This window comes from Anomaloglossus baeobatrachus, chromosome 11, assembly GCF_048569485.1.
Source record: "Anomaloglossus baeobatrachus isolate aAnoBae1 chromosome 11, aAnoBae1.hap1, whole genome shotgun sequence".
Taxonomy (NCBI): domain Eukaryota; kingdom Metazoa; phylum Chordata; class Amphibia; order Anura; family Aromobatidae; genus Anomaloglossus; species Anomaloglossus baeobatrachus.
This window is the reverse complement of record NC_134363.1, coordinates 17,770,344-17,791,878: the sequence shown is the minus strand read 5'-3', so window position 1 is coordinate 17,791,878 and position 21,535 is coordinate 17,770,344.

The following is a 21,535-nucleotide window of genomic DNA, read 5'->3' as shown; positions in this document are numbered from 1 at the left end:
AAAAGTAAAGAACACTTGTGCCTTGTTTGTGTGACTAATGTTTTAAACAGTTCTAATTAATATTATGATGGACACGTATTTACCTTCTCTGGGGAACATTGAGTAGATACATTTTGGTTGTTTGCTCAAGCTTCCTATTGTTTGCTTCTGCTTCAGATGCTTAAAATAAATTATTTTTATTTTCTTGATTTTATCATACCTCGGTCTGATAAATTCATAGTTTAGCTGGATAACGGCTAAATCTGTGTTTTCAAAGCTCCAAATCAACCAAATAGTTGCAATCTAAGAGTTTTACACCACTTTCGAGAATTTCAATGAAAAATACAAAGTTAATTTTGGTGCACGTCATATTTAAGGAACCACATTTGCAACTTTAATTTTTTGTCATTACTTTTAAAAACTATTTTGAAAAATGTATATTTGACGCCCCAGAGCTATGGGTTACTCGGTCCCAGGCGTGCAGTGCGTTGGGGGGTCCAGTCGTGGTTGCGGCTGATGCCTGGTTCCGTGAACCTCGGGGTCGGTCCATCAAAAGTGGTGAAAAATGGTAAAATAAAAAAAATAAATTAAAGAGTTTTTCGACTACACCACTTGCAGTATGCGGCCAGGTTATTGAAGCCACCACTGCAGGGTCCAGCTGGGGCTGTTGGAGTAATGCAGCTTAGGTGTTTTGGACCCTCCCCAAGCAGGACTTGGCCCCAGCAGTGGATGATGGGGGTTATAGAAGGAAACAGTCAGTGTATGTGTACGGAGGTGAGAAGGAAACAGTCCACACCGGTATTGCAGTTTCAACTTGCGTTTTTACTGTTGGCTTGGTACCTGGACCCATTGGTGCCGGTTTTAGCTGTTCCCGCTCCCCTTGTTCTCTGTGCCATTTGTGACCTGGGTTGGCTGTCCTCCGTGCATTCTCGTTTGTATTGGGCTCCTGTGGCTTAGAGCTTCTGGGGGAGCCTCTCTGTTTCCGTCTTGGTCCTATGGACAGGCAGCCTGGACTATTTAAAGGGTTCAATCCCCTGTCCTCTCTTTGCTGCTGATGCTTCAGACTCTTTGGTTTATGAGGGACCCTGGAGATCTTCTCACCTGGCAGATTTAACAGTTGACGATAAAGTGTTCCGCTGTCCTAGGGTCTGCACCACGCCTCATGCCGAATCCTGTGAGCCTTGGTTCCAGACTTCCACAGGCGTCCTTGTGGTTCCTGGAGTATTACACTTCCACAGGTAACCCACGGTTCCTGGAGTCCTGGTTCCTTAATCCACGGTCTTTACACTTTTCCTTTACTGAACTCCTCACTCCTTCACTTCCACCTCTCAACTACTTTCAGTCCTAAATTCAACTGACCACTGGCCCCTCCCCTTGCTGGGTCTCTCCCTACAGATTGGGTGGTAACTATTCAATCAGTGCCCATCCCTTTTACCTGTTGCTAGGCAATCTCCCAGTCTGTAATTGAGGTTGTGTGTGGCCTGGGGGTGCTGGTGTGTTGACTGGCACGGATATTCCGGGGTTTGGGTTTCCACGTTCACATTATGTAGCACCTGATACTTCAGAAGTGCTACATATAGTGGAGAAAGATCCTCTATCAGTCAATCAGATTAATTCCTAACAGAAAGTAGAGCAAATCTACGCATGAAAGCAGATGGAGATCAATATTAGTGTTTACCTCTTAACTCCTTCACCACCCAGCGATTTTTCCATTTTTCGTTTTTTCCTCTTTCTTTAAACAGCCACAACTTTTTTTTTCCAGTTAATATTGCCGTATGAGGGCTTCTTTTTTTACAGGACAAGTTGAGCTTTCAAAATATATCAATCATTTTGCCAAACATTGTACTGGAAAATGATAAAAAAAAAATCCAAGTGCAGTGAAATTGCAAAAAAAAAAAATGGCATTCCACCATTGTTTGTTTAGTTATTATTTACAACTATCTGTAGTACCTCGCGTTGCCCAGGATAGTACCTGTCCCTGTCTCTCACTCTCTCTCTCTCTCTCTCTCTCTCTCTCTCTCTGTCTCTTTCCCTGTCTGTCTCTGTCTGTCTTTATGTGTTTGTCTGTGTCTATCTCTCTGTCTGTCTCTGTATCAGTCTCTCTGTGTCTCTGCATCTGTATGTCTCTCTCTATCTCTGTGTCTGTTTCTTGCTATATCTGTGTCTATCTGTGTCTGTCTCTCTCTATTTCTATGTCTGCCTCTCTCTATTTCTATGTCTGCCTCTCTCTATTTCTGTGTCTGTCTGTCTCATTTCCTGTCTGTCTCTTTCCCCATCTGTCACTTTCAAGGTCTTTCTCTTTCTCCGCCTGTCTCTTTCCGTGTCTGTCTCTTTTCAGGTCTGTCTCTTTCCAGGGCTGTCTCTTTCCAGGGCTGTCTCTTTCCGTGTCTGTCTCTTTTCAGGTCTGTCTCTTTCCAGGTCTGTCTCTTTTCCTGCCTTTTTCGCCATCTGTCTCTTTCCCCGTCTGCTTCTTTCCCCATCGGTCTTTCCCTGTCTGTCTTTCTCAGTCTGTCTTTTTCTTTCTCTCTGTCTGTCTCTTTTCTTGTCTGTCTCTATCTCTCTGTCTCTTTCCCCAACTGTCTCCCCATCGGTTTCTTTCCTCTTGTGTCTCTTTCCTCGTCTGTCTCCTCATCACTTTCCCTGTCTTTATCTCTCTGTCTGTCTCTTTTGCTGTCTGTCGCTTTCCCTGTCTATCTCCTTCCAGGTCTGTCTCCTTCCCTGTCTGTTTCTAGATATGTCTCTTTCCCCATCTCTTTCCCTGTCTGCCTGTGTCTGTCTCTCTGTCTGTCTCTTTTGCTCTCTGTCTCTTTCCTTTTCTACCTGTCTCTGTCTGTGTCTATCTCTCTGTCTCTTTCCCTGTCTGTCTCTTTCCCTGTCTGTCTTTCTATTTCATTCTGTTTCCCTGTCTATCTCTGTCTCTTTCCCTGTCTCTTTTCTTGTCTGTCTCTATCCATCTCTCCACCGCTATCATATTACCTCAGACATAAGCTTGTTATACTATGAATGTCCTTTGTTGCCTATAATAACCAATCACAGCTGCTATTAATGACCTGTAGTTCCCAGCTCCATTGACTTTAATGGAGGCGGGGTTTTTTTAAAGTAACTGTAAAGCGCGGGGTTAAATTTTCCCGTCAAAACATAGCCTACGACGTTCCGTGTGTCACATGCAGTGTCTGTGCAAACTTTTGTGATTGTAAATTTCTGATGGTGCGGATTCCTTTAGCGGACATTCACACATATATATATACATACATACACACACACAGACACACAGACACACAGACACACACACACACACACACACATACACTCAGGTTTATATATTAGATGTTCACTATATGGTAAAACTTACCTGGCAGTATGATTCTCCAGGTCAGTGTGAGTACGTGGATACCAAATATATATAGTTTTTTATTTTACTTAATTGGTGGAAAAAAATTACGAATTTTGTAAAAAATAAAAATGTGATTTTAGTGTCGAATTCCGAGACCTTTAACGTTTTCATTTTTCGGGATCTGAGGACATGTCATGGCTTATTTTTGAGCTCTAAGTTTTTATTTTTATTGATACAATTTTTGAGCAGGTAGGATGCATTGCTCGCATTTTCTGAAATTTTGTTTTAATGTTGCAGCCCCTAAGAAAATGCAATTTTTCTCCATTACGCTGTTTATCGAACTGATTAATTTATTTTACATTTTAATATGCTGGACAATTCTGAACATATGCGTTTTTTCATTTTTTTTATTTTTACAGGGGCAAATTTTTTGATTTATGAAAATGTTTTGTGCCAGATTTCTTTAGAAATTAGTTTGATTAATCACAGACAAAACGTTTTATTTATCCAAATGCATAAAAAACACCCACCCTTATATACTCAAGCATTTTCCTGGAAGGTATATCGGAAAAATACTCTAGTCCCCCATTATACTTGGGTACTGAGTGCTCATTATGAGGACTACTCAACTGAGCATGGCAGTGTCCGCTCATCACTAGTTACGAGTACTGAGCATGGTAGTGCTCGCTCATCACTAGTTACCAGTACTGAGCACCTGAGCATGGTAGTGCCCGCTCATCACTAGTTACCAGTACTGAGCACCTGAGCATGGTAGAGCCCGCTCATCAGTAGTTACCAGTACTGAGCACCTGAGCATGGTAGTGCCCGCTCATCACTAGTTACCAGTACTGAGGACCCGAGCATGGTAGAGCCCGCTCATCAGTAGTTACCAGTACTGAGCACCTGAGCATGGTAGTGCCCGCTCATCACTAGTTACCAGTACTGAGCACCTGAGCATGGTAGAGCCCGCTCATCAGTAGTTACCAGTACAGAGCACCCGAGCATGGTAGTGCCCGCTCATCAGTAGTTAGCAGTACTGAGCACCCGAGCATGGTAGTGCCCGCTCATCAGTAGTTACCAGTACTGAGCACCTAAGCATGGTAGTGCCCGCTCATCAGTAGTTACCAGTACTGAGCACCTAAGCATGGTAGTGCCCGCTCATCAGTAGTTACCAGTACTGAGCACCTAAGCATGGTAGTGCCCGCTCATCACTAGTTACCAGTACTGAGCACCTGAGCATGGTAGTGCCCGCTCATCACTAGTTACCAGTACTGAGCACCCGAGCATGGTAGTGCCCACTCATCACTAGTTACCAGTACTGAGCCCCCGATCATGGTAGTGCCCACTCATCACTAGTTACGAGTACAGAGCACCTGAGCATGGTAGTGCCCGCTCATCACTAGTTATGAGTACTGAGCACCTGAGCATGGTAGTGCCCACTCATCACTAGTTACCAGTACTGAGTAGAGTTGAGCGCGGTTCGTGGTTCGTGGTTCTCCAGTTCGCGGCTCGAGTGATTTTGGGGCATGTTCTAGATCGAACTAGAACTCGAGCTTTTTGCAAAAGCTCGGTAGTTCTAGAAACGTTCGAGAACGGTTCTAGCAGCCAAAAAACAGCTAAATCATAGCTTGGTTTCTGCTGTAATAGTGTAAGTCACTCTGTGAATCAAACTATTATCACATTTCAGTGTATAGTGTGCGTGAACAGCGCCTTCAGATCACTGCTGTTTCTATAATGGCGATCGCCATTTTTTTTTTTTTTTTTTCTTGTCTTCCTTCCCTAAGCGCGCGCGTCTTGTGGGGCGGGCCAGCATGTCAGCCAATCCCAGACACACACACAGCTAAGTGGACTTTGAGCCAGAGAAGCAACGGCATGTGTGATAGGATCTGCATGTCACATGTCCCTGCATTATAAAACCGGACATTTTCTTCACGGACGCCATTATCTGCCTTCTGCGTCTTTGGTGTCAGACATCACTGTCGCAGCTCCGTCTTCCTGAGTCCTATAGCCGATACAGCTGTATGCGCTGCATACACAGCGTTAGACAGCTTAGGGAGAGCACTTTATAGCAGTCCTTTTAAGGGCTCCAACCGGCAGGGTCAGAGCCATAGGTGACAGGTCCTGCAAACAGCAACAGCGTCTGTGTAGCCCAGGTCAGGGATTTCCTCCCTGCATTTCACCATTAGGAGGGAATAGAAAGGCAGGCTTCCATTCCTCTACCCAGAGCACCACAATCCTGCCACTGTACCCTCTTGTCCTCTGCACACTCCAACTGATAACTAAGCCATTATACTAGCAAACACTCAGTGTACCTAGTGGCATCCTATACGTGGCTATTGGACTTTGCTATAGTCCCACTAGTGCAAAGACATTTGCAGAGCGCGTCTGCCTGCATTGCACACTACAACTCATTCTAACCAAGCCATTATACTAGCAAACACTCAGTGTACCTAGTGGCATCCTATACGTGGCTATTGGACTTTGCTATAGTCCCGATGTGAAGCCCCGCCGGTGTTGTATCGGTGCATACCTTCAGGGACTCCACGTAGCTGGTGCTGGTCACAGGTATGGAATCTTCGGTTTTGATCGTGACGCCACTCTCAGTATTGCGGCCAGTAGGGACCGCCACTGCAGGTTGAGGGTCGCCTGGGGCTGATGGTGTGTGCAGTTAGTTGGACTAGCCTCCTGAGAGTGAGGCAAGCCCCAGGGCCCGGTGTAGGTTTGTAGTACCACAAGTCGCAGAATGACTCACACAGGCAGAACTGTCTTTCAAGGGCTTTACTCACATTTGATGGCAGGGTGAGTAGCCCGGGCGTAGCTGGGATGAACCAGATGGGAACCAGGTATCCTTCAGGCTGACTTTATGAGGGTGACTACTGACTCGCCTTCCTTAGCCCTTGGTGGTTTGGGGTGACCCCGACTTTGAGTCCCTATGGGGGTCACCCAGGGAAGATGCTGCAGCCTCTCTCCCCCTTTTGTTTGCCGTTTGCTTGTTCCCCGGACCAGGCCACTCCAGCTGCTTGACTCCTGTGACCTATGGGCCCTCACTGCGGTTACGTGGCTGCGGCTTTTGTGGTGTTGTGGTGTGGGCTTTGAGAGCCCCACACCGGCAGGTTTAGCAAAAGAAAGCTGGATCTATCTCCGCTTCGGGATCTGCCGCCCGGTTGGGCCTGGTGCTCTCTAGCAGTCTCCTTACTTCCCACTCCGTGCTTTCTCTCTAGCTGAAGCTGGCTTTCAGGTAGCACTCCTAGTTGACCGTTCTCCCCCGTCAGTAGCCACTGCGCGGGCGCTGTTAGACAGCAACAGCCCCACAGGTCTGCTCCTCACTGAGCCCTCTGGGTTCTCTGCTCTAACTGACTCACTGCTCCTCCTCTCCTGTTCTTGCCTACGCCACCTAGCAACCAGACTCTCCACCACACCCCTTGAGAGGAGATGGAGGCTTTTGGCCCCCTCCACTATTCCAGTGAAGGTCAAGGCTTTTCCCCCTCCTGGGATCCCCAGGGGTCCTCTCATGGGTACATGTGTGAGACCTGATCACTATGCGCCTGTGTTCCACACCCCGGTCAGCCTTCTGGATTACCTGTATTGTACTGTCCCCAGCATGGGTGCAGTACTCAGTGGTGCCTGACCAGGTCAGGGGCGCCACATTCCCCCTTAGTTATCACCAGCACGTCCTCGGGCTGCAAGACAACATTTTAAAATGCATAAAACATTAAAACATGTAAAACATTTTTAAAAGCACCAGGTACCATACATCACCACCCTCCACCCACAAGTCCGTTAACCCACCCAAAACCCTTTCACGTTGGCCGCGGCTTCAGCCACTTCTGGCAGGATGTAGAGGCGGCTTACATGGGCTGGTGGTTTCAGGGTATACCTGGCCTGGTGGATCCGCGCCTTCAGCCTCTTCTGGCAGGATGCAGAGGCGGCCTCCACAGTTGGTGCTGACCAGGTACCCTCTTTGTGGTGGTGAGCCAAGGCCCCATAAACAGGCGTGCTCTCTGGTTGCAGGTGAGCCAAGGCCCTATATACGGACGGGCTCCTCCTGGTTGCAGACGAGCCAAGCCCCTAAACAGGCTGACTCTGGTGGTGGTGGTGCCCTCTGGTGTAACTATTTACACTGCGAGAGTTTGTGGCTATAGCCAGTTCATAGCCTTAAGGTTTATGGTTTTCTCACAATAGTTTTTGTGGGCACATGCTTAAACGTTGCAAAACAAAACTTTTCAAAACTTTAACTGATAACTTCTTTCTTTACTTTACTTTACTTTACTCCTCTTTACCAGGGCTTGAGCCTGTTGGGCTGCGGCACCTGTTGCTTTCTTGGCCTCTTTCTTCATCTGTTGTTGTCTCATCCGTAGGTTCTTTGTCTCTGCTTTCTTGATCTTCATCTGTTTCCTTTCCTGTATCTGTTTCTCTTTCCTGTAGCATGGGGTGGCTGTAAGGTTTGCTGGTACATAGTGCTACGTCAAGCGCGTACAGTCCTCTTTCGCCTTCATGCATAGTGAATTGTACTGAATCCCCCATCTTTAGGTTTCTGCCAGGGTGTCCTCTAGGCAGATGAGCGCTGACGTCTCTCCGATTGACAAATATCCCTTCTTTGATACCAGGGGCTACAATAAAGCCGTATCCGCTTTTCAAGTTAAAGTCCTCTACTACTCCTCTGCAAAGGGGTCCTCTGACCTGGGCTCTGGACCTTCTCAGTAACCTTTTCTCCTGTAGGTCTCTGGCTGCAACTTCTCTCTGCTCTGGAGACTGTGGTGCAGGGGACAGCGTTGTTTTGTTGCGACGCCTTGTCTTGCGGCCTGAACTCTGCGTGGTACAGCTTGCAAACTCCCAGGTGAGACTTTGAGGCAGATCTTCGTCAGCGGACGGTGTCAGGTCTTCCTCATCCCAACGGGAATAGGGCAACATCTCCGGCTCTGAGTATAGATCCACTGCTGGTGGCTCCGGAGTCAGCTCCTCAGCTTCCTGGCCTCCTCTCCCCCTTAGTTCTTCGCTGCACTCTGGTTGTGGTAGCGCTGGAGATGAGTGGTCCTCAGCTGGTCTGGGCGGTGGACTCTCTGGCGCGGCTGCAGGGGTTGCCTGAATCTCTTTGGGGGTATGCGGAGGGAGCAGATACCGATCCACCATCTCTTGTGGGAACTGGGCCTCTAGGTCAGCCTTCAGCTTCCAGTATTCGGGGTCCTCTCCTATCAGGGTCTTCCTAGCAGGGACCTCTTTGGACTGGGGAGCGGTGTCTGCTCTGGCCTTGCAGGCCGGGGTAAATAATGAGGTAGTCTCTTCTTGGCGGGCCGCGCCTGGCATGGCGGCGGCCTGGTCTTGGCGGGCCGCGCCCTGGATGGCGGCGGCCTGGTCTTGGCGGGCCGCGCCCTGGATGGCGGCGGCCTGGTCTTGGCGGGCCGCGCCCGGCATGGCGGCGGCCTGGTCTTGGCGGGCCGCGCCCGGCATGGCGGCGGCCTGGATCGGCGTCGCAGCTGTGATGGGATCTGTGCAGGCTGGGCTGGGCGTCGCTGCAGGGACCGGGTCTTGGTGGGCCGAGCAGGGCATCGCTGCGGCGGCCGGGGCTTGGCGGGCCGCGCCTGGCGTGGCTGCGGCCTGGTTCAGCACCTCACTTGCGGCGCGGACGAGCGTTGCTGCGGCGGTGGGGTCTCGGCGGGCCGGGCCTAGCAGGGCGGCGGCCTGGGTCAGCGTTACGCCTGCGACGCGGATGAGGGTCGCGGTGGCAGCCGGTTCTTTGCGGGCCGGACTGGGCGTTGCTGCAGGGACCGGGTCTTGGTGGGCCGAGCAGGGCATCGCTGCGGCCGCTGGGGCTTGGAAGGCCGCACCTGGCGTGGCTGCGGCCTGCTTCAGCGTCGCCGCACCGGACGCCTCTTCGGGGACCGCGGGCGTGGCAGCAGGGGTCGGGGCACTTGCGCTGGCCGGGGCATCACTCGACTCACCCACCGGTGGCAGCATCGGGGTCTGCGTCATCGCCGTCCTGTCTGGCACTCGGCGCGCGGCTCTCCTTTCATAGGCCCGAACCGCGGCAGCCATCTCCAGCAGTTCCATTCGTTCTTCCCGGATCTGCTCCACAACCCGGTTCTCCAGTCGGTCGCAGAACTGGGCCAGCTCCCGATACCACCAGGCAGCGGAGCCCGGTTCTGGGTTTCTGCGGTCAGACGCCATTTCTTCTGCGCCCTCTTCTGCACGACTCTCCAGCTGTGGACTCGCCGTTGCCTCTGATAGCAAGCTGCTCAATTTCTGCTCTGCCTCTTTCAGCAGCTCCTCTCCCAGCAGCAGGCTTGTGGCTCCCTTTCTGTCCCGACGTCTCTGGACGCTTCCACTCTCATAGCTGGCAAGGTCCGAACTCTGCAGGGGATCTCTGGGTAGCCACACCTCTTCGTGGGCGGTAACTTCTTCCAGCGCGGGCTGCTGTTGTTTTTCAGCGCGCTTTTCATGGTGGCAATATGGCGGCGCTTCCAATTTTTCAAGCGGACCGCCCAGGCACATGGTCACCTGTCTGAACAGGTCTAGTCCTTATCCTGTTCGTGACGCCAGATGTGAAGCCCCGCCGGTGTTGTATCGGTGCATACCTTCAGGGACTCCACGTAGCTGGTGCTGGTCACAGGTATGGAATCTTCGGTTTTGATCGTGACGCCACTCTCAGTATTGCGGCCAGTAGGGACCGCCACTGCAGGTTGAGGGTCGCCTGGGGCTGATGGTGTGTGCAGTTAGTTGGACTAGCCTCCTGAGAGTGAGGCAAGCCCCAGGGCCCGGTGTAGGTTTGTAGTACCACAAGTCGCAGAATGACTCACACAGGCAGAACTGTCTTTCAAGGGCTTTACTCACATTTGATGGCAGGGTGAGTAGCCCGGGCGTAGCTGGGATGAACCAGATGGGAACCAGGTATCCTTCAGGCTGACTTTATGAGGGTGACTACTGACTCGCCTTCCTTAGCCCTTGGTGGTTTGGGGTGACCCCGACTTTGAGTCCCTATGGGGGTCACCCAGGGAAGATGCTGAAGCCTCTCTCCCCCTTTTGTTTGCCGTTTGCTTGTTCCCCGGACCAGGCCACTCCAGCTGCTTGACTCCTGTGACCTATGGGCCCTCACTGCGGTTACGTGGCTGCGGCTTTTGTGGTGTTGTGGTGTGGGCTTTGAGAGCCCCACACCGGCAGGTTTAGCAAAAGAAAGCTGGATCTATCTCCGCTTCGGGATCTGCCGCCCGGTTGGGCCTGGTGCTCTCTAGCAGTCTCCTTACTTCCCACTCCGTGCTTTCTCTCTAGCTGAAGCTGGCTTTCAGGTAGCACTCCTAGTTGACCGTTCTCCCCCGTCAGTAGCCACTGCGCGGGCGCTGTTAGACAGCAACAGCCCCACAGGTCTGCTCCTCACTGAGCCCTCTGGGTTCTCTGCTCTAACTGACTCACTGCTCCTCCTCTCCTGTTCTTGCCTACGCCACCTAGCAACCAGACTCTCCACCACACCCCTTGAGAGGAGATGGAGGCTTTTGGCCCCCTCCACTATTCCAGTGAAGGTCAAGGCTTTTCCCCCTCCTGGGATCCCCAGGGGTCCTCTCATGGGTACATGTGTGAGACCTGATCACTATGCGCCTGTGTTCCACACCCCGGTCAGCCTTCTGGATTACCTGTATTGTACTGTCCCCAGCATGGGTGCAGTACTCAGTGGTGCCTGACCAGGTCAGGGGCGCCACACCACTAGTGCAAAGACATTTGCAGAGCGCGTCTGCCTGCATTGCACACTACAACTCATTCTAACCAAGCCATTATACTAGCAAACACTCAGTGTACCTAGTGGCATCCTATACGTGGCTATTGGACTTTGCTATAGTCCCACTAGTGCAAAGACATTTGCAGAGCGCATCTGCCTGCATTGCACACTACAACTCATTGTTACTAAGCCATTATACTAGCAAACACTCAGTGTACCTAGTTGTATCCTAAACGTGGCTATTGTACTTTTGTCAATTCACAGTATTGGAACGTTATTTGCAGCACGTCTGCCTGCATTGCACACTCAAACTTTTTTAAACTCAGCCATTTATAGTAGCAAACACTCAGTGTACCTAGTTGTATCCTAAACGTGGCTATTGTACTTTTGTCTATTCACAGTATTGGAACGTTATTTGCAGCACGTCTGCCTGCATTGCACACTCAAACTTTTTTAAACTCAGCCATTTATAGTAGCAAACACTCAGTGTACCTAGTTGTATCCTAAACGTGGCTATTGTACTTTTGTCTATTCACAGTATTGGAACGATATTTGCAGCACGTCTGCCTGCATTGCACACTCTAACTTTTTTAAACTCAGCCATTTATAGTAGCAAACACTCAGTGTACCTAGTTGTATCCTAAACGTGGCTATTGTACTTTTGTCTATTCACAGTATTGGAACGATATTTGCAGCACGTCTGCCTGCATTGCACACTCTAACTTTTTTAAACTCAGCCATTATACTAGCAAACACTCAGTGTACCTAGTTGTATCCTAAACGTGGCTATTGTACTTTTGTCAATTCACAGTATTGGAACGTTATTTGCAGCACGTCTGCCTGCATTGCACACTCAAACTTTTTTAAACTCAGCCATTATACTAGCAAACACTCAGTGTACCTAGTTGTATCCTAAACGTGGCTATTTTACTTTTGTCTATTCACAGTATTGGAACGATATTTGCAGCACGTCTGCCTGCATTGCACACTCAAACTTTTTTAAACTCAGCCATTATACTAGCAAACACTCACTGTACCTAGTTGTATCCTAAACGTGGCTATTGGACTTTTGTCTAGTCACACTAGTGCAAATCTATGTGCAGCACCTCTGCATGACAACCTCGTGCTCTGTTTTTAATAAGCTATAATGATAGCACAAAATACTGCCATTTTGTGGCATCATAGAACTGGCTGTTGTATTCCATTAGTGCCCCACTGGTGACAAGCTATTTCTAGCACCTCTACATCACACCCTCATGCACATTTTGCTACGCTAATGTTATAGCAAACTCATGGAATTCATTGCTGCATTTCATAATTCGGAGGGATAGAAAGTCAGGCTTCCTTTAGCTTTTCCTTCTGTTCATAGACAGCATCTCCAAGACAAATTTCCCCTCCACGTCTAAGTGTGGAGAGGCAGCTAGTGCGCATGCGTGTGCCGATGTACCCCAGCTGCAGCATAATTACAGTGTTTCGCCTAGTGAGTATGCTCAGCCTGACTGTGCCATTCCTGACGCTAAGTCTTCATTTCGGGATACAGCGCATGCTCCCACACTAAGTGTGAAAAGCCTCTTTGCACAGGTGCTTGCATTCTGTGCCGGGTCTAAGTCCTGTTTTGTGCCTAGACACCATGCTAAAGCTGATAGTCTTTTTTCAGAGACTGTATTTCATGCTACTGAGCATGCTCAGGCACTTCCTGCATCAGAGACTAGGTCCGGTAATGAACTCTTTGGCCCTGGCCCTGATGTGGGGGTCCCATATAGACCACAGGGCATCAGGTGTCCTCCCAAATGGCTTGCAGAGGCCCACAACTATGACTTGTCACCGCATTATTGATGGTCAGACGATGACTGGTGAGGTGTTTGGGTCATGGCAGCCATGAGGTCATCATTGAAGTTGCGTTTCCAAATAGGACGCTAGTTATGCCACTCATGACGTGTCACTCTGCTTTTGTCTCCAGGAGGTGCATTGTGGTTCACCCTGGTTTGGGGCGGACCCAGGTTATAAAAGGGGCTGGAGCCAACAAGGAGGTGCGCATTCTTCTATTATGCTCCGAAAGAGCACACCTCCATGTGTTGAACCCATTGCGGCTTTAGGCCAGAGGTAGGCAGGGATAGGGTGGTGGATGCAGGCCACCACCACAGTTGGTAACGCAGAACGGTTAAGACCAGCTCCTGTCCTAACAGTCCTGCTTGTGCAGCCCAGTGGCATTAACAGGCCTGCTGCTGCTGATGCGCCTGCTGTCCACAGGTGTGGCCCCTACGCACACGGTCAGCGTACTCAATGGCCCCTGTGTTGTTAACAGGGAGTTCCTGGGCTGGGTGGGCATGTGGACCCTGTGACGCTAACAGGGCTCACAGTCTCCAGATCCGAATGGCGTCTAACTCGGTTCAGGCTACTATTAGTTTCATAGCCACACAGCTCTGTATCCTCCACCAAACCTTCAAGTTGCCAACCTCTCCTTTTCCAACTGGGAGCACGGTGGACACTGACTGCTGAAGGTGATATATACCTTTCTCTTTCTTTTCTTATTAATTTTTGTTATATAGCGGTCACAGATTATATACCACTTTATCCAAATCTGCCAGTCCCACTGTAACAGATGTTGTTTCTTCAGCAAATGTTACAGTTGTTTAACCACCAAATCCACGGACCAAAATTTTTTTCCCCTTTCCAACACACCTGTTCCCCTTTCCAACAGCATCTGTCCTTTTTCAACTCATTTTGGGATATGACCAAAAGTGCAACTGTGCAGGGACACCGTACTCAACGCCATCTCAGCACAGCAGCCATCCCTCGGTCCCTCCGATGTGGACAAGTAAAAGACCATTTCCTCCTATCCATGACAAAGTGTTGAGATTCACTCTGTGCAGCACTGGTGTTTAGTGGAAAAGTAGATCTAAGATTGCGTACCACATTCTGCAGATACTCCTGTATACGTGCGTCTATTTCTATGGCAGGAATTAGTTCGCCAAATTTTGTCTTGTACCGGGGATCTAACAGTGTGGCAACCCAGTATTCAGGATTACTTCAAATTCCTACAATCCGAGGGTCATGTAGGTAGTGCAGCAAGAAGGCGCTCATGTGTCTTGTGCATCCAGGAGGACCAAGTCCTTGGTGTGTTGGTGGCAGAGAGGTGAGAATCGTGCATCCTTCCTCTGCCCTCTACCCACAACCTCGCACAACCGAAATGTGAGCAAGCTCTCACTCATCTGCTGAGTCTTCCATGCCCATCGCCAGTTCGTCCTCCATTTCTTCATGGGCTCCTGCACTTTCATCAACACTTTTTGCTGATACTATGCGCCCTTGTTAATCCCTCTCCCTCACCATGACTGCCGCATAGGTGCCGCTGACCATCTGGACCTCGTAGATCTTGTTATCCCTTCCGCATATGACTCCTCCTGTACTTCCTCCCCTTCCTCTTGTCCCAACACCTGACTCCGAATAATAATTACAGTGTGCTCCATCATGTAGATGACCAGAATTGTCACGCTGAGAATGACATTGCCAGTGCTAAACATCTTCGTCGACATTTCAAAACTGTGTAGCAGGGTGCATAGGTCCTTGATCTGACACCACTCCAGCAGCGTGATCTGCACCACCTCTGGATCAACTTATCCCAGGCTATATGTCTTACCGTATTTCAGCAGGGCTCTGCGGTGCTGCCACACATGCTGCAACATGTGCAGATTCCAATTCCTGCGTGTCGGAACATCGCATTTCCGGCGTTTAACTGCCAGACCCTAAGACTTCCGGAGTGATGAAAGTTGTTGAGCTGCTGTGTGCGCACGATGGAAGTGAGCACATAGCGAGCGTGCCCGCTGCACAAGGCCATGTAGGCCGTGATGGTGTTTTAAAAATTGCTGGAGAATTCGGATCAACACGTGAGCCATAAAAGGCACGTGTGTCACATTGCCCTGAGGATGGCCCGCAGCCAGGTTTGCATCATTGCCGCACACGGCTGTTAAGTCACCAACGGAGTCCGCTCCGTCAATTTGTACTCCGGTCGCCAGGTGACAACGTGTTCCTTTCATGAATAGTGCTGATGATGGGAGAGTAGTCGATGCCAGCGGCGCAGGTGGACGCAGGTTATGCTCACCCACTGGGCTGCATTACCTTGACAGATGCAGAATCTCTGGCTGAATGTAGCTGGTGGGTATCTCACAGATGAAATACCATCATTCAGCTACAACCAATGGGAAGACACCACACCCTTTTTTATGCCCATCCTGTCTGCAGACCACTGCCAGACATAGCTATGAACCTCTGGTTAATTTTACCCCCAGTTCAGTTTTATGATTTTGTGTGCTTGTTACCTGACTACTTTTCCTGCTTGCTGTTTATGTACCTTGTTGGCCGATACGCATTTCACCTCTGCTTGTTTTCTGATTAAGTCCTGGCCGTCCCATTCTGTTCCTGTTCCTCAATTAATGTTTTGACCCTGCCTGACTACTATTCTCTGTAATAGCGGTGTGACTCACATTTCCCATACATTTCAAAGTAAAACTTTGACCGCCTGATGGCATTGAGCTCTGCTGCCAGCATAGTAAGGAGGTGTGTGGTAGTCCTTGTGCGCAGTTGCAAGGAAGGGTGGCCTGACCACACAGGGTTTGCGCAAAGGTAGAGGACCCACACGAGGTTGAAGAGGCAGAAGCAGTGTATTAACTTCTACATACAGAACAAGGATTGAAACAACTCGTGGGGACGGCAAGACTTGTACAGCAGACCCTTCTCCATCTCTCACCATAGTTTGCCAGTGCCCAGTCAGTGACATGTAATGACCCTGTCTATGCTTACTGGTCCAAGTATCTGTGTTGAAATGCACCCTGTCGCACACAGATTTTCTCAAGGAAGTGGTGATGTTGTGTGCGACATGCCGGTGTAGCGCGGGCATGCTTTTCTTGGAGAAGCAGTGGTGATTGGGCATCTGGTACTGGGGCACAGCGACAGACATAAGGTCTGTAAAATCCTGTGTGTCCACTACGCGTAAAGGCAGCATTTCGGTAGCCAACAGCTTACAGAGGGATAGAGTCAACCACTTAGCTTTGTCATGGGTCGCAGTAAGTGGCCTTTTATTTGACCACATCTGAGGGACAGAGATCTGGCTGCTGTCTGTAGACGGTGTTGAGTAGGGTGTCCCTGGAAAAATGCAGGTTTGTGAGAAAAGTGCAGGCGGAGACATGATGTTGGCTTCATCTTGCCTTCAGATCTGTTCATCTTGTATCATTTTTAAAAAACACAGCAAGCAAGGGTTACTCCAAGCGGAGTCTCCCTTTTTTTCCAAAAATTGGGCCCCACACAGACACCTTATCAGTGGCAGCACTTGTGCCCTAGTTGCAAACAGGATGTTTTGATTTGCATCAAGCACATTCCAAATCCACAAGCATTTACTCTCCCCAGGATGACACAGGGGTAGTAAATTCCTTCTGGATCCATGACTTGTTCATTTTGATGAACGTCAGTCTGTCCACATTGTCACTGGACAGACGCGTGCGCTTATCTGTCAGCACACACCCAGCAGCACTGAAGACACGTTCAGAGACAACGCTGGCAGCTGGACACGACAAAATCTTCGAGGCGTAACTGGAGAGCTCTTGACATTTTTCTAGATTTGAAGCACAAAAGGAGCAAGGCTCCATTTGCAAAGTCATTGCATCGATGTTCATTTGGAGATACTCCTGTATCATCCTCTCCATCCGTTGACTATGTGTCAGACTTGTTGTCTCTGGTGGCCTTGCAAAGGAGGGTCTAAAAAAATTATGAAAAGATTCCATAAAATTGCTGTTACCAGCACCAGATACGGTCCTACTGGTACGGGTAGACTGTTGAAGATGACGAGGCCGTCCCATGTTTGTCAAGTTACAACTGGGAGAATCACTCCCTTCACCTGCACGGTTGTTTGGTGGAAAAGCCGAGCTAAGATCGAGTAACAGCTTCTGCTGATACTCCTGCATACGTGCGTCCCTTTCTATGGGTGGAATTATGTCACAAAATTTGGACTTGTCCCGGGGATCTAATAGTGTGGCAAGCCAGTAGTCATCATCACTTCTAATTTTGACAATACGAGGGTCATGTTGGAGGTAGTGCAACAAGAAGGCACTCATGTGTCTTGCGCAGCCATGCGCACCAAGTCCACGCTGTGTTTGTGGCATAGAGGTGCTAACCGTTCTTTCTTCCTCTGTCATCTCCCCCCAACCTCTTTCAACTGAAATTTGACCAAGGTCCCCCTCATCTGCTGAGTCTTCCATGTCCATGGACAGTTCGTCCTCCATATCTTCATGTCCTCCTGCACCTTCCTCAACATCTCACCTGCTACCATGCGCCCTTGTTGATCCCTGTCCCCCATGGTCCCATGCCTGCCGCGTTGGTGATGATGAACGTCTGGACCTTGGTGATGTTGTTGTGTCTTGCGCATATGAATCCTCCTGTAGTTCCTCCCCTTCCTGTTGTCCCACCCCCTGACTACGAATAGTGTTTAGCGTGTGCTCCAGCATGTAAATGACTGTAATCGTCATGCTGATAATGGCATTGTCAGCGCTAAACATATTCGTCGCCATGTCGAAACTGTGCAGAAGGGTGCATAGGTCCTTGATCTGAGATCACTCCATCAGGGTGATCTGCCCCACTTCTGCATCTCGTTGGCCCAGGCTATACATCATGACGTATTGCACCAGGGCTCGCCGGTGCTGCCACAGTCGCTGTAACATGTGGAGAGTTGAATTCCAGCGTGTCGCCACATCGCATTTCAGGCGATGAACCGGCAGGCCGAAAGACTTCTGGAGCGATGCAAGTCGCTCAGGTGCGGCGGTTGAACGGCGGAAGTGAGCACTGCAGACAGTTTCCGTGCCCTGGTCAGAAGGCCATCTAGGCCGGGATAGTGTGTTAAAAATTGCTGGACAACAAGGTTAAACACGTGAGCCATACAAGGCACGTGTGTCACCTTGCCCAGGCGAAGGGCCGCACCCAGGTTTGCAGCATTGTCGCACACGGCCTTACCAGGCTGCAGGTTGAGTGGAGACAACCATTTATCAAAATCAGTCTCCAGAGCTGCCCACAACTCAGTCGCTGTGTGACTCCTATTTCAAAGACATGTCAAGCTAAAGACCGCCTGATGCCGTTGCGCTCTGCTACCAGCATAGTAATGAGGGGTGCGTGATTCCTTCTGCGCAGTGAGAACGCTGGTGGCCTGACCAGGCAGGCTTGGGGCGGAGGTGGAGGACCCAGATGAGGTGGAGGATGCAGAAGCAGTGGCGGAACTTGGACAGACAGAGGATTGACACACAAGTCGTGGGGACGGCAAGACTTGTGCAGCAGACCCTTCACCATCTATCACCATAGTTACCCAGTGGCCAGTCAGCGACATGTAACGTCCCTGTCCATGCTTACTGGTCCAAGTATCGGTGGTGAAATGCACCCGTTCACACACAGAGTTTCTCAAGGAAGCGGTGATGTTGTGTGCGACATGCTGGTGTAGCGCGGGCACACCTTTCTTAGAGAAGTAGTGGCGACTAGGCATCTGGTACTGGGGCACAGCGACAGACATAAGGTCTCTAAAATCCTGTGTGTCCACTAGGCGGAAAGGCAGCATTTCTGTAGTCAACAGCTTACAGAGGGATAGAGTCAACCTCTTCGCTTTGTCATGGGTCGCAGGAAGTGGCCTTTTATTTGACCACATCTGAGGGACAGAGATCTGGCTGCTGTGTGTAGACGGTGTTGAGTCGGGTGTCCCTGGAAAAATGCAGCTTTGTGAGGAAAGTGCAGGCGGAGACATGATGTTGCCTTCATCCAAAGTTGGTGCTATCGATGTCTGAGAGAGCTGTACACACTCACTTGTTTCCCCTTCCAAACCAACTGACGACCTACCAAGCAAACTGCCTGTTGCGGTTACAGTGGTGGAAGTTGTGGGTGGAAAAACAGGTGTGACAGCTGTCCCCACAGTCCTAGAAGATGACGAGCGCGCGGATGCACTGGAAGGGGCAGGCGGTGGATGGTTCGCTCCGCTAGGCCGCATTGCAGCACGGTGAGCTTCCCATCGGGCCATATGATATTTATTCATGTGACGATTCATGGAAGAAGTTGTCAAACTGCTGAGGTTTTGACCTCTACTAAGAGAACCATGACAAATTTTACAGATCACATAATTTGGGCGATCTTTTTCTATGTCAAAAAAGGACCTGGCTAGGCAAGGCTTAGAGGCCATGCGACCTGTTGATCCACCCCGAATAATGCTCAGAGGCAGAGTGGTGGCTGAGGATGCAGTTGTAGACGTGCTACCAGTGCTCCGACTGTGTCCAGGAAGGCGCCAGGTTACTTCGACGTCGGTTGCATCCTCCTCCACCGCCTCTGTTGACCTCCTCGAGTGTCTGACTGTGGGTTGACAGTAGGTGTGATCTAGAACTTAATCATCAATTGTTGTGTTTGCACTCCCCTACCCCTCAGACCGAGTTTCTTCTTGCCCTGACCGAATATTTAAGTTGTCATCCCAATCGGGTATCTGCGTCTCATCTTCATCAGTATGTTCCTCATTGCCTATAACCACAGTTGTTGGAAAGGCAGCATTTTGGTAGCCAACAGTTTGCATATGATGAAAGTCAACCTCCAAGCCATTTCATGCCCTTCTAAAAGCATGTAAAACACAGCGAGGGGACTCCAACCACAGTCTCCCTCGTTGCCACTAACTGGGCCACACACACCCCACTTGACTGGCATCGGTTGAGCCCCCTTTTGAAAAAGAAAAAGATGCTTTGCATGAAGCACTCTCAAAAATACGCGTGCCTTTCCCGTCCCCTGGCTGACCCAGGGGAAGAAAAGTCCTCTGAGAGCCATGACTTGTTCATCTTGGTTCTTTTAGAGACACAGCGAGGGGACTCCAACCACAGTCTCCCTCGTTGCCACTAACTGGGCCACACACACCCCACTTGACTGGCATCGGTTGAGCCCCCTTTTGAAAAAGAAAAAGATGCTTTGCATGAAGCACTCTCAAAAATACGCGTGCCTTTCCCGTCCCCTGGCTGACCCAGGGGAAGAAAAGTCCTCTGAGAGCCATGACTTGTTCATCTTGGTTCTTTTAGAGACACAGCGAGGGGACTCCAACCACAGTCTCCCTCGTTGCCACTAACTGGGCCACACACACCCCACTTGACTGGCATCGGTTGACCCCCCCTTTTGACAAAGAAAAAGATGCTTTGCATGAAGCACTCTCAAAAATACGCGTGCCTTTCCCGTCCCCTGGCTGACCCAGGGGAAGAAAAGTCCTCTGAGAGCCATGACTTGTTCATCTTGGTTCTTTTAGAGACACAGCGAGGGGACTCCAACCACAGTCTCCCTCGTTGCCACTAACTGGGCCACACACACCCCACTTGACTGGCATCGGTTGACCCCCCCTTTTGACAAAGAAAAAGATGCTTTGCATGAAGCACTCTCAAAAATACGCGTGCCTTTCCCGTCCCCTGGCTGACCCAGGGGAAGAAAAGTCCTCTGAGAGCCATGACTTGTTCATCTTGGTTCTTTTAGAGACACAGCGAGGGGACTCCAACCACAGTCTCCCTCGTTGCCACTAACTGGGCCACACACACCCCACTTGACTGGCATCGGTTGACCCCCCCTTTTGACAAAGAAAAAGATGCTTTGCATGAAGCACTCTCAAAAATACGCGTGCCTTTCCCGTCCCCTGGCTGACCCAGGGGAAGAAAAGTCCTCTGAGAGCCATGACTTGTTCATCTTGGTTCTTTTAGAGACACAGCGAGGGGACTCCAACCACAGTCTCCCTCGTTGCCACTAACTGGGCCACACACACCCCACTTGACTGGCATCGGTTGAGCCCCCTTTTGAAAAAGAAAAAGATGCTTTGCATGAAGCACTCTCAAAAATACGCGTGCCTTTCCCGTCCCCTGGCTGACCCAGGGGAAGAAAAGTCCTCTGAGAGCCATGACTTGTTCATCTTGGTTCTTTTAGAGACACAGCGAGGGGACTCCAACCACAGTCTCCCTCGTTGCCACTAACTGGGCCACACACACCCCACTTGACTGGCATCGGTTGACCCCCCCCTTTTGACAAAGAAAAAGATGCTTTGCATGAAGCACTCTCAAAAATACGCGTGCCTTTCCCGTCCCCTGGCTGACCCAGGGGAAGAAAAGTCCTCTGAGAGCCATGACTTGTTCATCTTGGTTCTTTTAGAGACACAGCGAGGGGACTCCAACCACAGTCTCCCTCGTTGCCACTAACTGGGCCACACACACCCCACTTGACTGGCATCGGTTGACCCCCCCTTTTGACAAAGAAAAAGATGCTTTGCATGAAGCACTCTCAAAAATACGCGTGCCTTTCCCGTCCCCTGGCTGACCCAGGGGAAGAAAAGTCCTCTGAGAGCCATGACTTGTTCATCTTGGTTCTTTTAGAGACACAGCGAGGGGACTCCAACCACAGTCTCCCTCGTTGCCACTAACTGGGCCACACACACCCCACTTGACTGGCATCGGTTGACCCCCCCTTTTGACAAAGAAAAAGATGCTTTGCAT